This window comes from Nuphar pumila, chromosome 5 (assembly GCF_984573655.1).
Source record: "Nuphar pumila chromosome 5, dmNupPumi1.hap1.1, whole genome shotgun sequence".
Classification (NCBI taxonomy): domain Eukaryota; kingdom Viridiplantae; phylum Streptophyta; class Magnoliopsida; order Nymphaeales; family Nymphaeaceae; genus Nuphar; species Nuphar pumila.
In genome coordinates, this window is record NC_143253.1 from 29,704,272 (window position 1) to 29,717,389 (window position 13,118).

The window sequence follows — 13,118 nt, forward strand, 5'->3', positions numbered from 1 at the left end:
GTTTTCAGGTATCTCACTCACATCCCATTATTTGATTGATGATGAATCAATGAATTGCACAGCTTTTTGTGTACATTTTACACTAACACCAATCTTAAAACATAATTCATTCACTCAACCGCCAGAAATATCTAATCTGGAAAATACATGTACACCACTACCTCACGCCTTGTTAATCCTCCACGCCACCTTGTATATAAAGCCACTGAGCTAGCCTGCATCATCTATTTATCCACAGATTGTTTCCTTCTTACTTCAATCAGAGAGAGAGAGAGAGAGAGAGAGAGAGAGAGAGAGAGAGAGAGAGAGAGATGACCAACAAATTAATCCTTGTCTTGTTTATCATCTCCACGACTCCATGTTTTCTTTCCACCGAGGCCTCTACAAACAGTAGAACACAAATAGAGCAGTTCCTCCAATCACACAACAAGGCCAGAAAACAAGTCGGGGTCCCACCATTGAAGTGGGACCCAGCCTTGGCTGCCTACGCCCGGGTCTATTCCAACAAGAGGAGGTCAGACTGCACCTTGGTGCACTCGGACGGTAGCTTTGGGGAGAACATATTTTGGGGCCAAGGCAATAGGTGGAGCGTAGTGGACGCAGTGGGTGCGTGGGTGGCTGAGAAGGCTTGGTACAACTACGCCAACAACAGCTGCACTGGCCCAGACTGCTCTCACTACACCCAAGTGGTCTGGCGCACCACGACGCGGCTCGGTTGTGCCAAGATCATCTGCCTTAACCGTGACTCGTATATCACGTGCGAGTACTACCCTCCCGGCAACTACATCGGCGATAGGCCTTATTGACCATAGTCAGCCAAGGGCAGTACCGGCTGAATGCTGGTCCAACCCCTAAGGCATTGACCATGGACCAAGCCTACAGCCAAGTCAAGTCCTGGACCAAGTCTACAAATTGTCCCCTAAATGTTCTAGTTGTTGCTGTGAATGTCTAAGCAATCCATATAATCCCTGTTTAAGCCTTTTGTCTAGAAGAACTATTTGAGCTGTTCGGATCCAATTTGCATCGGTTCTCTCATCGTGGATGAACAGTTCCAGCTCCATATCAAATGAGTTGACTCTGATAAGGATAGCTCCAGATCCATGTTGTTGGTCAAGGTGACCAGTCCGCCCTGATTCATGCTTGGACTTGCCAACTGAATGTTGGTCTTCACAATTAAATCATATTAGTCCTGGATCAGTGTTTAATCTACACAAAATATTGTACAGCTTGGTTCTTTATATACATTGTACATACTACGTACATTCTAGTGAGTGCATTTATTTGATCTGTGGACGTAAATTATCTTGGTTTTTTTCTGAATTTTTGCATTTTCTATTATATTTTATAATATGGTTATACATGTATTAATAAAATTATACATTAGCCCACAAGGGCTCCGTTCATCTGGTAGGGGCGACTTGTGAATGTCACCAAGTCGCCAAGACGTCACAAGTTTGAAACCCACGGGTGGTGTCCCTTGCCGCACCGTCGAAGCTGGGTGTACTCCCAGTGGGCAGCGGGGACTTTAAGGGTTTTACCAACCGGAGGCCAGCCAAGGTGCTGTCAGTGGTGGGGGTTTTCTCTTGAATTATCTAAAAATAAAAAATATCATATAATGCATATTATATATAATATATTGGTAAAATGGGAAGCATATCAGGTCATGCTGAACATGAGGGTTTTTGCTCATGCCGACATCGTGGCCTTCTGTTTGCATTTTGGATGAATGCCACGTGGTTTTGTTGACTTTTTAGCTTTTTAAAATGCAAATCGGATGGCCACGATGTTGGCATGATAAAAAACGCTCATGTTCAGCATGACTTGATCTGCTTCCGGTAAAATGACAGACTGCCTAAAATCCAAATCTAACCCTTACAGTGAGAATGCTTTCATGCAGACGGAGGTAGGAAAGGATCTAAACATGAAAAGTGGTAGATGAAAAAAACTGGGTCTCACTACCTGCATGGCACCATGATGATTTGATGATGTAAAATTGAATCCTAATGCAAAATATAAATGACAATATTGGATATGATGAAAGAACACCCAAATCAAGGTTTTTAAATGTAAAATGTGCAAGCTATATTAGATCCTAAGTGAAAAATAGATCAGAATTTGATCTTAATCCAAAATATTATGAAGAGGTCCAACAAGAGATCCATGGATGGTTTGTAACCTTGGTGGTTGTAGATGGAAGGCTATGCGTTCACAGGAAGAAGATGGGTTATGGTATGATTTTCGAATTATGAAATTAAAAAAGAAAGTGAAGAGGGCGAAAAAAAAGGAAATTAGATGTTGATTCTTGTTATGAATGGTATATTTGTCTTTCTTTCTAAATAAAAGCTAAAATAAAAAAAAAATTGAATGAAATGGAAGCTGCTTAGAACTAACCACAGGTATGGATTTTAATTACCAATTTCTTTAGGTATAAATTGGATTCTAAAACAACCAAGAATGATTTTGCAACAAAACTCAAACTTAATCCTTATTTAGGGTTTAAATAAGTGATGTAAATTATGTTACCTTACTTTTATGCACCAAAACCAAAAAAATAGAAAATACTGAAAGAAATTGCATAAACTCAACGAAAATAAGAATTTCATTTATCGACTCTCTGCCTTCCCTCAAATCCATATAATGAGTATTTGTAGTAAAACACAATAAACCCTATGCCTACTTTAGGTCTGAGATATATCCATTCCATAAAAAAGATTCAATTCTCAAAAAATCCAAATAAAAACCTTAAATAAATTTGGTGATCCCGCTTACATTTTTTTCAATCCCATTCCACCTTATGGGTTATGGGCCCATAATACGAAACCGGATCCTCATATCGCACCACAAACTAAGTAGACCAAACAGGACCTACTCCAATATCTATTTGAAAACCTGAAACATTCTTTATGAACTATCTATGATTCTTGACTGCTACTTTTTAAAGATCTAGATCGAATGGATTCAAAGCTGGTTTGATCCAATTTGTAGTATACAAACAAATAATCTAGATCTTTGGCTCCTCATCCCATGTTTCACATGTTGCTGATGTTGCACCCTAAGTAGGCTTAGGTTTTGGGATAGACTTAGTTTAGGTGAAGTGGGTAGGGATAAAGTTTGAGTTTGGATAGGAGGTGATAAATGAATTGATTCTTTCGGGACTAGGTCAGATGAACTTGGGTTCGGTTTCTTGATAGGGTTTTTAGATATGGGGTTTCGAGGGTCCAAGATGGGTTTAGAAATATCCAACAAAGTAGATTTGGACTCATTACACGATTTTGGATCTACTTTTAGGATGGATTCTAACCAATTTTTGATATCTTTGGGCTAAAAGTAAGGGGTAGTAGACCTAAGAAACATACCTGCATCATTTGCTTCAACTTGATCCATACAGGATAACTATCCCCTCTTCTCATATGAGCAAGTTGCATGTCTGTGAACCAGCTTCTAGCCTCCTGAAGCAATGGAAGCTTGGTCAAGAGTGTTTTTCGATACTCCAGGATCTGGTTCTCCTCAAAGATCCGCTCCATTGCTTGAATCCAATCAAAGAATGTTTTTGAATTGCAGCAAACTGTGAACTCTAGAATATGAAACTCTTCACTATATTCAGCATAAATCTAATGCTCTAGCCATTGTTTTGGAGATTTTTATGAATGTTTAGGTTATGGGGCTTGTACAAGTTTTAAGTGTTTGGCCTTGTTGTGAATCTTGGACTAGGCTAAGATCTAGATATATATGACGAGGGATTTAAGTAGAATCTGGTGGGTCTAAATAGGTAGGTTGTTCATAATGGGTGTTTGGATCATACTGGGTCCAACTAGATGAATTTTGAGATAAGAGTGGGTCCAAGTATGGGTTAGGTGGGTCAAAAAAATGGTATTGAGATTGATTTGGTGGTTCATAACTGAAATATGAATTATAGAATCAACCCTTATAGTTTTGGTAGTCATTTGGAGGCAATTGGGCTGGGAGTGGGTTTAGGGTCAGATTCACGTCAGACTGGGTGAGATTAGGATCCAAACCTGGGTTTAAATGGGTTAAAGGGACTTGAAATTGATTCTAAAACTCTAAACTAGTTTCGGAGCAACTTAAAAAAGGGCATGAGGGAGTGAATGGTGGGTTCAATGAAACGAACTGGTCCGCTCAAACAACCCACCATTCACGATGGGTTGAGAGAGAATAGGGCAAGGGTTGGGAGGAGAACCACCCATCACCACCAAACTAGCGATCGGTGGGGGCTCTCCCACCGATGACAAGTTGCTCATCAGACCTCAACCGATGGGAGCCCCGATCTTCATTGTATTTTGTTGGAAAGATTGAAAATTGAGAGAGTGAGGAGGTATGGGTGGAGGGACGTCAGGTGGTGAGGCAGCGATCGACCGAACTTGTCGTCGATCAGAGGTAGTCGGTGACAACCCTCATGGTTGCCGACTAGGTGAAATGAAGACGATACAAGAGAGAAAGGAGGACATATGGGGTTAGGGTTTGGGCACCCTCCCTCATCGACCCACGTTTGGGAGTCAGTGGTGGAACCACCAGTCGATGGCCATGTACTTTTGTAAGACCCACAAATTTTTTGGAATTGTTAATGAAAATTCTTGATCAAAGAAAATTTTGATTTCTTGTTTGATTGACGTATGTGAGTGATTAGGGATTTAATTCCGACTTTTTTGGCTTATTTTCAGTACAATTGATAATTATGGGTAAGCTTATAAATAAATTATTAATCATATGGTCAATTTAAATTGCTTAGATTGGCTAACTACACTGTCAGAACATAATTTATATGTAATTTAATCAAATAAAAAACATATATTTGTAGAGAAAATTCTATATATCGATTATTTTAATTCTTAATGGGTTGGATTCATACCAATTGGATCTGGGTTTAATTGGAGATCCAATAAAAAAGGACATAGAGATCAAATAACCATATATATATGAAGAAAAAAATATTAATGGATATAATGTATATTAAAGAAAACATATTGGTTTGGGTTTGGAGTTGGATTGGGTTTGGATCCAACCCAAACCTAAGGTGACAGGTTGACCTTGCATGTGAGCCCTCCCCTATGCCATGTGCACGTGGGGAGGGGAGATGCATTAGGAAATGCATAAGAGGATCTTTTTTCTCATGCATATTCCAAGGGTCCTAGGAAAAAGATCCCAAGGCTTATCCCAAAGTAGATAAAGCCTTTTCTAAAACATAAAGAATATTTTTCTGTTTTTGAAAAATTTATATGTGCTTTTTGACTTGGATCCTACATTAAAAAATATTTTTGAGAGAATGACTTGACTTCATCTCAACCCTCCATCTTACACTTTTAATCTTAGCCACACACCTATTTCAAAACCTAGGCTAACTCTATAAATATGTGTCAAAAAGGTGAAGAGGGATCATTTTCTTTCCTATTTTCGAAAATCCCTCTTTGTTCTTGCTCTCTCTCCCCCTTCAATGATTTTTCCTTGGAGCTTTTGTGAAGCTTTCAATCTCCTCTTCTAGTGTGTAGTGTGAGGTATTATCAAGAGTGTGACGCCCCAGATTTTCAAAACCAATACTAGTTTAAATATCAGACTTATTTTTTTTTAATACAGCAGAAAGACGATGGTTAGTCATCGATTTAGAAAACGTCGGGAGAGGGGGGGGGCACAGTTATGTATCTGGCAACATACTTGAATATTAAATAAACCAAAATATTTTATTTACAAGTTTTTATTACAAAATCATATTGCTTGGTAAAACAGTATCATAAAAACATAGTCAACGTAAGTTCTAGTGAAACCCTGGATCTTGATGCCACTCTGGTCCATACCTCGCATAGTAGGTCAGCTACCTAAATTTCAAAAAGATAAGGTTAGTATCCTACCAAACTAGTAGAAAAGCATTCCAGTTACAAAAAGTATAATATATTAAAACACAATTGGTTATTCAAGGATCGCAGTTGAAAACATCCATTTTGGATCATAGCTCAAGTCTTCACGACTTAGCATAGTATCACTTGCAGGTACTCCTATACCGAAGCATGAGCTCTTCAAACTCATCTTAACCATGCGAACACAACTTGGGTCTTTCACCCTCCCTCAACAAGTTGAGTCTAGTATTGCATCAACAACTCCTTATCTAACCTAAAAGGGTGCTATTCATATGCACACAGGTAAAGGTGCCTCTATAACTAATTCGAAAGCAACCTCTTTCTATGGGTAGGGAGTAGCTCACGGCTTGGCATTGCTATAATGTAATGTTTGTAGCTTTTCATTAGTAAGCTGAGCCGCTTATCTTGAATTGCGGCAATCGTATGATATTCATTGATATCTCGAGTTCATCTTAACCATGCGAACACAACTTGTAATGAAGCATGAGCTCTTCGAGCTCATCTTAACCATGCGAACACAACTTGGTTTTTTCACAACTTAAGTATTTTTTGCTAGATTTGAATGGTTAGATATGTTTATCATTGCCTATTTACTAAGAAACAAGTTTTTTTCAAATAGATTTAATGTAAAAATATAAATATTTTGTCATCAAATTTTAGTATAATATTGATTTTTTACATCTTTAAAATACACATCTGAGCATAAAAGTCTTAATTGAATGCATGCTTTCTATTGAGTAAATAATGCTAAACACATCTAACGGTTCAAATAAAATAAAGAATACTTTCAAGTATGATTTTTTAAAGGTCCTAACGGAACCCAACAGTCAAGCAACAACCTCTTCCAAAGAATGAAGGGCTCGACGAACAACCACATGTCTTAGTTTCAAATAGAAAGAGAAACAGAGCATGGCCAAGTGTCAAAACAACGGGGTTTGGTCCTGTTATTTGGAGGATCAATTTTTTTTTGTCAAAGATCAATTCCATACAAGAGAAATGATTCCAAGACAAGCAACACACTGATCTCGAGGAAGAATCTTATATATATATATATATATATATATATATGAAAACATGTGTCATCGAATGCCCAATCCTTGGACGCAGGGCCGGATATATGCTGCGTATCCGATTTTGCCATATTTTTGCTTTTATTTTAATTTTTTATTTTTTAATTTTTTAATTTTTTAAATTTTTTGGTCTTTAGCGATGGTTCCTCCTAAAGACATTTTTTGATAAAAACAGCAAATTTTTTGCCACTCATTATGCAGACGGCAGATAGTCATCCGACACTCATTATGCATAATGGTGGATGACTTATAAAGGTCAAATGGCCTGTTGCACCGCGTGTCCACCCAAAAGGCCTTTAGCCTGAAATGTGTGCACTTATATATATATATATATATATATATATATATATATATATATATATATATATATATATATATATATATATATATAATTGATTAGTTGATCGTAAAATGTGTCCAAAACTTTTGGTCACTAAAACTCTATTATATACGTTGTGAGGTTGGGATAGTGCTCTCTCTCACGCCAACAAGAAAACAAATTGCAAGCAAAACATAAGAACTGTGCCAGTATTCTTGTTCCAAGAAGTAAGTCACAGTAGGTGATTAGGCTATCGTGCAACAAATGTTTTTCACTTTTAGTAGTAATTACGCTTTCCCATAATTTCTTGGCTTAGGAGGATGATTTTGTCAATTTGTTGCAAATCTTACCTATAATTATTGAGTCTATTTTAGGTTGCTGGCTCACCTAGTGATAGGTAGGGCTGGACTAGGGATGGCAGTGGACCGGGGCAGGGGCATGGGACAAGGTCTCCACCCTTGCCCCTTCTCAAAATTTTGCTCTCCATCCCCGCCTACATCAGGGGTTTTGATTTTAACTTCCATCCCCTCCTACATCACAGGTTTTGATTTTAACCTCCATCCCCACCTTCGTCGTTGTTTCATGTCTTTCATCCCCGGTCCAAACGGGGCAAGGTGAGGCGATGCCCCGTTTCCCCTCGGTCCAATGTCATCCCTAAAAAGTATTTTAGCATTTTACTAATGGGGATGGGGTGGGGCACGACAAGGCTGGGCGGGAGAAAGCATAAGTCTATCTCTGCACGGGTTTTGATTTTAACCTCCATCCCCGTTTCATGTCCTTCATCCCTGGTCCAAATGGGGTGAAGTGGGGCAGGGCCTCGTTTCCCCCCGATCCACTGCCATCCCTAAGCTGGATCATGGGCGGGTCGAGCCAGCCCGACCCGGTCAATGGGCAGGCTTGACTTAGGCCTTTGACTAGCCGGCTTAGCTATTAGTGACTATGCCCTAAGTAATAACCACTCTTTTCATTCTCAATATCACTGGCCTATAAAGCGCCTTCATCAAATCTACAAACATTAGTATATGTCTTCGAGGATAACTAAACACATGAGATGACATGCAAATAAAGTTTGACATGATGAAGATAAGATCACGCATTCTGTTGATGCAAAAACTTAGAAGCACTTTGATCGTGTTCATCAGACCTTCGCAATGGAAGTGAGAAATGTTAGGCTCGATTTATGTACAGATAGATTTAATCCATTTGGGGGTAGATCAACCTCATACTCATGTTGGGTAGTATTTGTCACCCCATACAACCTTCCTCCAAGCTTGTGTATGAAGCACCAAAATCTTTTCTTGTCTCTATTGATCCCTGGTCTGACGTCTCTGGGCCAAAATCTTGATGTATATTTAAGGTCATTGATTGATGAACTGAAAATATTGTGGGATGATAGTGTTTTCACGTACGATGCTCATAAAAAATAAAACTTTAATATGAAGGCTGCTATTCTATAGACAATTAGTGACTTTCCTGCATATGATATGTTATCTGGTTGGAGCACACATGAGAGGTTGGCATGTTCGTACTGCATGAAGGATACAAAATCTTTTAGATTGACACATGTAAGGAAGCCATGTTGGTTTGATTGTCACCATCGATTTCTACCTAGTGACCATCCGTTCTAACGACAAAGAAATGTGTTTCGAGTAGGCACAACTGAAATAGAAGGTCCACCTGCACGATTGTCTGACATAGAGATTTTAAGATGATTGCAATACTTTCCATATAGACTGACAGATGCTCGTAGTCCCACGCCCTTCCTTGGATTTTGGGAGGATCATAATTGGACAAAAAAATCTATATTTTGGGAACTACCATATTGGCCGACCTTATTGATACGACATAATTTGAATATGATGCATGTGAAGAAAAATATGTTTGATAATGTGTTCAATACGATAATGAATGTCAAAGGAAAAACGAAGGATAATCCGAAGGCCCGTATAGATTTAAAAGTGATATGTAAAAGACCAGAATTAGAACTCCAAGAGTACAATGGCAAAGTACTGAAACCAAAGGCAAAGTACGTGCTTGGACCAGATCAAGTAAAACATGTATGTCAGTGGTTGAGATAGTTGAGATTTTCAGATGGAAATGTCTCTAACATTGCTTGGGCTGTGAAGATAGACAATGAACAATTATATAGGTTGAAAAGCCATGATTGTCATGTCATTATGCAACGATTGATCCCCTTAGCATTCCACAATATGCTAGGTAAACCTATATGAGGGGTATTATCTAAGTTGAATAAATTTTTTAGAACATTGTGTGCATATGAAGTTGTAGTAACTGAGGTAAAGAATCTTGAAGATTCTATCGTCACTACTATTTGTTAGTTAGAGAAGATATTTTCGCCAACATTTTTCGATGTTAAGGAACATGTGATCATACATTTGCCATATGAACTTAAATTTGGTGGTCCTGTGCAATATCGGTGGATGTACCCATTTGAAAGGTATATTTTTATTTATATTTTTTTCTCTAATGCTATTGGGAATTTATTGTATTACGAGATGTATATTCTTGACAGATGCATGTTTGACCTAAAACAAAAGGTTCAGAATAAAGCAAGGGTGGAGGGTTCAATTTGTAAGGCATACACTTAAGAAGTCACTAATTCAACATCTTTCAGGATCAGTCGCTCAATGAAAAGAGTACCCGAAGGAAGTGTTGAAAAGATTATGATCCTCATTCATGGTATACAATCGTTTATCATAGCTAATGTGTTTCATTTTTAATTTTTTGTTATAGTCATGTGTACTAACTTTCTAAAATTATTTATAGGCTTTGAATCACTTCACGATTGCGAAGGAGGAGTAGGATGTGAGGCTAGTGTGGCAGAATGTGGCTGCCAGTCAATTTGCCAACATGCTGCATAATATAAAGACTGCAACAATAAAAGCAGCTGGTGGGATAGATGATCCACTGCAGTGGAAGGGCCATGGCTCTTCTACTATCATGACAGATTATTGGGATGCAATGTGCGACAAGTGGGTGAGCCATGAATTTCAAAACCGCTCAGCAAAGGCTACACAAAACTGAGCGAAGATGCTCGATGCCCATCTACACACAGGTGAATCTAGGACTTTTGGGAGCTACCAGAAGAAAATGATAATTCATCAATATATATTGTCAAATTTATAAGTATTTTTGCATACTTTTTAATTGATTTTTTTATCATTTAACCTTGCAGGAAGCCGAAAAAGGAGACATTGTGCCTTACAAGGATGTATTTGTTAAAACACATAAACGTAAGAGCACGTGAGAGTTTGTATAAGAGAATGTGAGATCAACAATGATATGTATTTATTGTATTAATAAATATTGTAATACACAAGTTATCATGAATTACATTATCATAAATATTATAATTCTTAATTATTAATTCATATTGTAATAATTACTTTGTAGGAGTCATACAAGCAGCAGATGGTAGAGCGATATGGCGATGACTCTACTCAGCATCCGCCTTTTGATCCTACAACATGGGTGGCTGTAACCGGTGAACCCAAAAAGGGTCGTGTGTTCGGGTTTGAGAGTAATATGAATACCACACCAGTCATTGCCTCCTGTAGCCAGGGCTCTAAGAGTTCTTCTGTCAGCATCAACTTCCACCGTTCGATTGACCCTGCTGTTTCTTGGGATGGTGTCTGTCAGCTTCTTTAGAATAGTGCATGACTTTTTACATGAAGTCATTCTCAACCTTGTCCATAATGAGTTGTGCAACTTTTTTCGAGATAGGAGAACTTCGTCCGCATTCAACATGAGCACCGGTGCCTGTCAGGTATAAAATTTTATGTCATTTGTTTTATGTCGTTAGATTTCAAGCTAGTATATGCATGATTGAATACATATATGCATGATTGAGTCACTATGAATTTTTATTAATAGTATTAGAACATATGTATGCATGATTGAATCACTATAAATTTTTTTTGACAACCTTAGAAGACATATAAGCATGATTTCATCACTATGAAAGTTTTTTGACTACCTTATAACACATATATGCATGATTGAATTACTATGAAAGTTTTTTTATAACCGTAGAACACATATAAGCATGATTTCATCACTATGAAAGTTTTTTGACTGCCTTATAACACATATGCATGATTGAATTACTATAAAAGTTTTTTGACAACCTTAGAACACATATAAGCATGATTTCATCACTATGAAAGTTTTTTGTCTGCCTTATAACACATATATGCATGATTGAATTACTATGAAAGTTTTTTGACAACCTTAGAACACATATAAGCCTGATTTCATCACTATGAAATTTTTTTGACTGCTTTATAACACATATATGCATGATTGAATCACTATGAAAGTTTTTTGACAACCTTAGAACACATTTGCATGATTGAATCACTATGATTTTTTTTGTCAACTTTAGAACACATATCTGAATTCTGTTAATGTCCTTCACTTTATTGCTATTCTATGTATCATTCAGCCATGTTACTTTGATTGCCTTAAATTAGGTGTATTGCATATAATTTATTTCATTATATTTTATTTATCATTACTAACATTTTGGTTCTCTTGTAGGATGCTGGAGATGATTAGCATAGAGGACCTGATGGAGGCATGGATGAAGAGGCAGATCGAGACAATGAAGAGGATGATGCTCCGAATTTTGGTGATGATTAGATTCATGTGTTAAATTTGTTTCATCTACTTGTTGTTTCAAACGAAACTCTTTGTATATGTTCACTTGTAACTAATTAGAACATGACGAGGATTGTAGTGGGTTGTTAAATTTGTTTCACTTATAACTTGTGTTAAATTTGTTTCACCTGCTTTTTATATATATTTTTATGTGTATTTTGTTTTTTATACACAGGTTATATAGATTATATTACGAGAAATTTTTCTCCATATTTATATTTCAAATAATTTTTTTTTATGTTTTTTAAAATTTGTGATGGATTAGCGACGAATAATATCTGTCATGAATTTAGCGACAGATATTTATCTGTCTCAAAAACTGAATCAGTCGATGTTTTGCGATGAAATATAATCTATCGCGAATTCGTCGATAAATTGGCGACGAAATTTAGCAACGGATATGTATCCATCGTTAAATTTTAGCGACGGATTATCGACAGATATGTATCTGTTGCAAAACCAAATCAGTCTTTATTTAGCGACGGATCATGACATTCGCTAATCCGTCATGAATTAGCGATGAAAGTAACGACAAATCAGTTCTATCGCTAATTAGCGACCAGGAAATTGCGACGGATGCTATCCATCGCTAAGCCATTGCCAATCCATCGCTAAATGGATTAGTGACGGATTTGCAATGGATTATCGTCGGATAACGTCCGTCGCTAATCCGCAGAATTCTTGTAGTGTTTCTCTGGCCGTTATATATTCTTGTTAAAGATCAATAACGATGATATATCTCGCCTCAAGGCAAGACACACTTTTTGTGCCTTGAGGTGCATTTTTTACAATACTCACATCACTCTATAATGACAACATATAACAATGAGATGTGTGCATGGGCAAAGAATTCCAAGGGATATCCAGCTCGCCATTATTGATGAAGTTAATAACAACAATATTCATGACCGTAGTAAAATAATAGCGGCGAAATTCATGGCTCGCTATTACTGATGAAGCTAATAGGGGGACAAGAATCTTGCCATTATTGCTTTATCAATAGTAGCAAGGTTTTTTTTTAGTTAGAAAAGAGTCACTGCTATTGATCCCTTATAGTGACACCTCTGGAGCAACGACATAAGGTATAGCAGGCTGAGCCAACGCGATGAGGTCTTCGATCCCAAACGTGGTTTCTTTGATTTAATTTTTTTTTGTCTAAGTGGTTGCTCATGCAACTAAGGA

General features: G+C 37.4%; 1 pseudogene; it reads left to right on the plus strand.

The window, feature by feature from the left end:
* Positions 1 to 311: 311 nt before the first annotated feature.
* LOC149837264 (pathogenesis-related protein PR-1 pseudogene) lies at positions 312 to 806 on the plus strand (annotated as a pseudogene).
* The last annotated feature ends 12,312 nt before the right edge of the window (positions 807 to 13,118 follow it).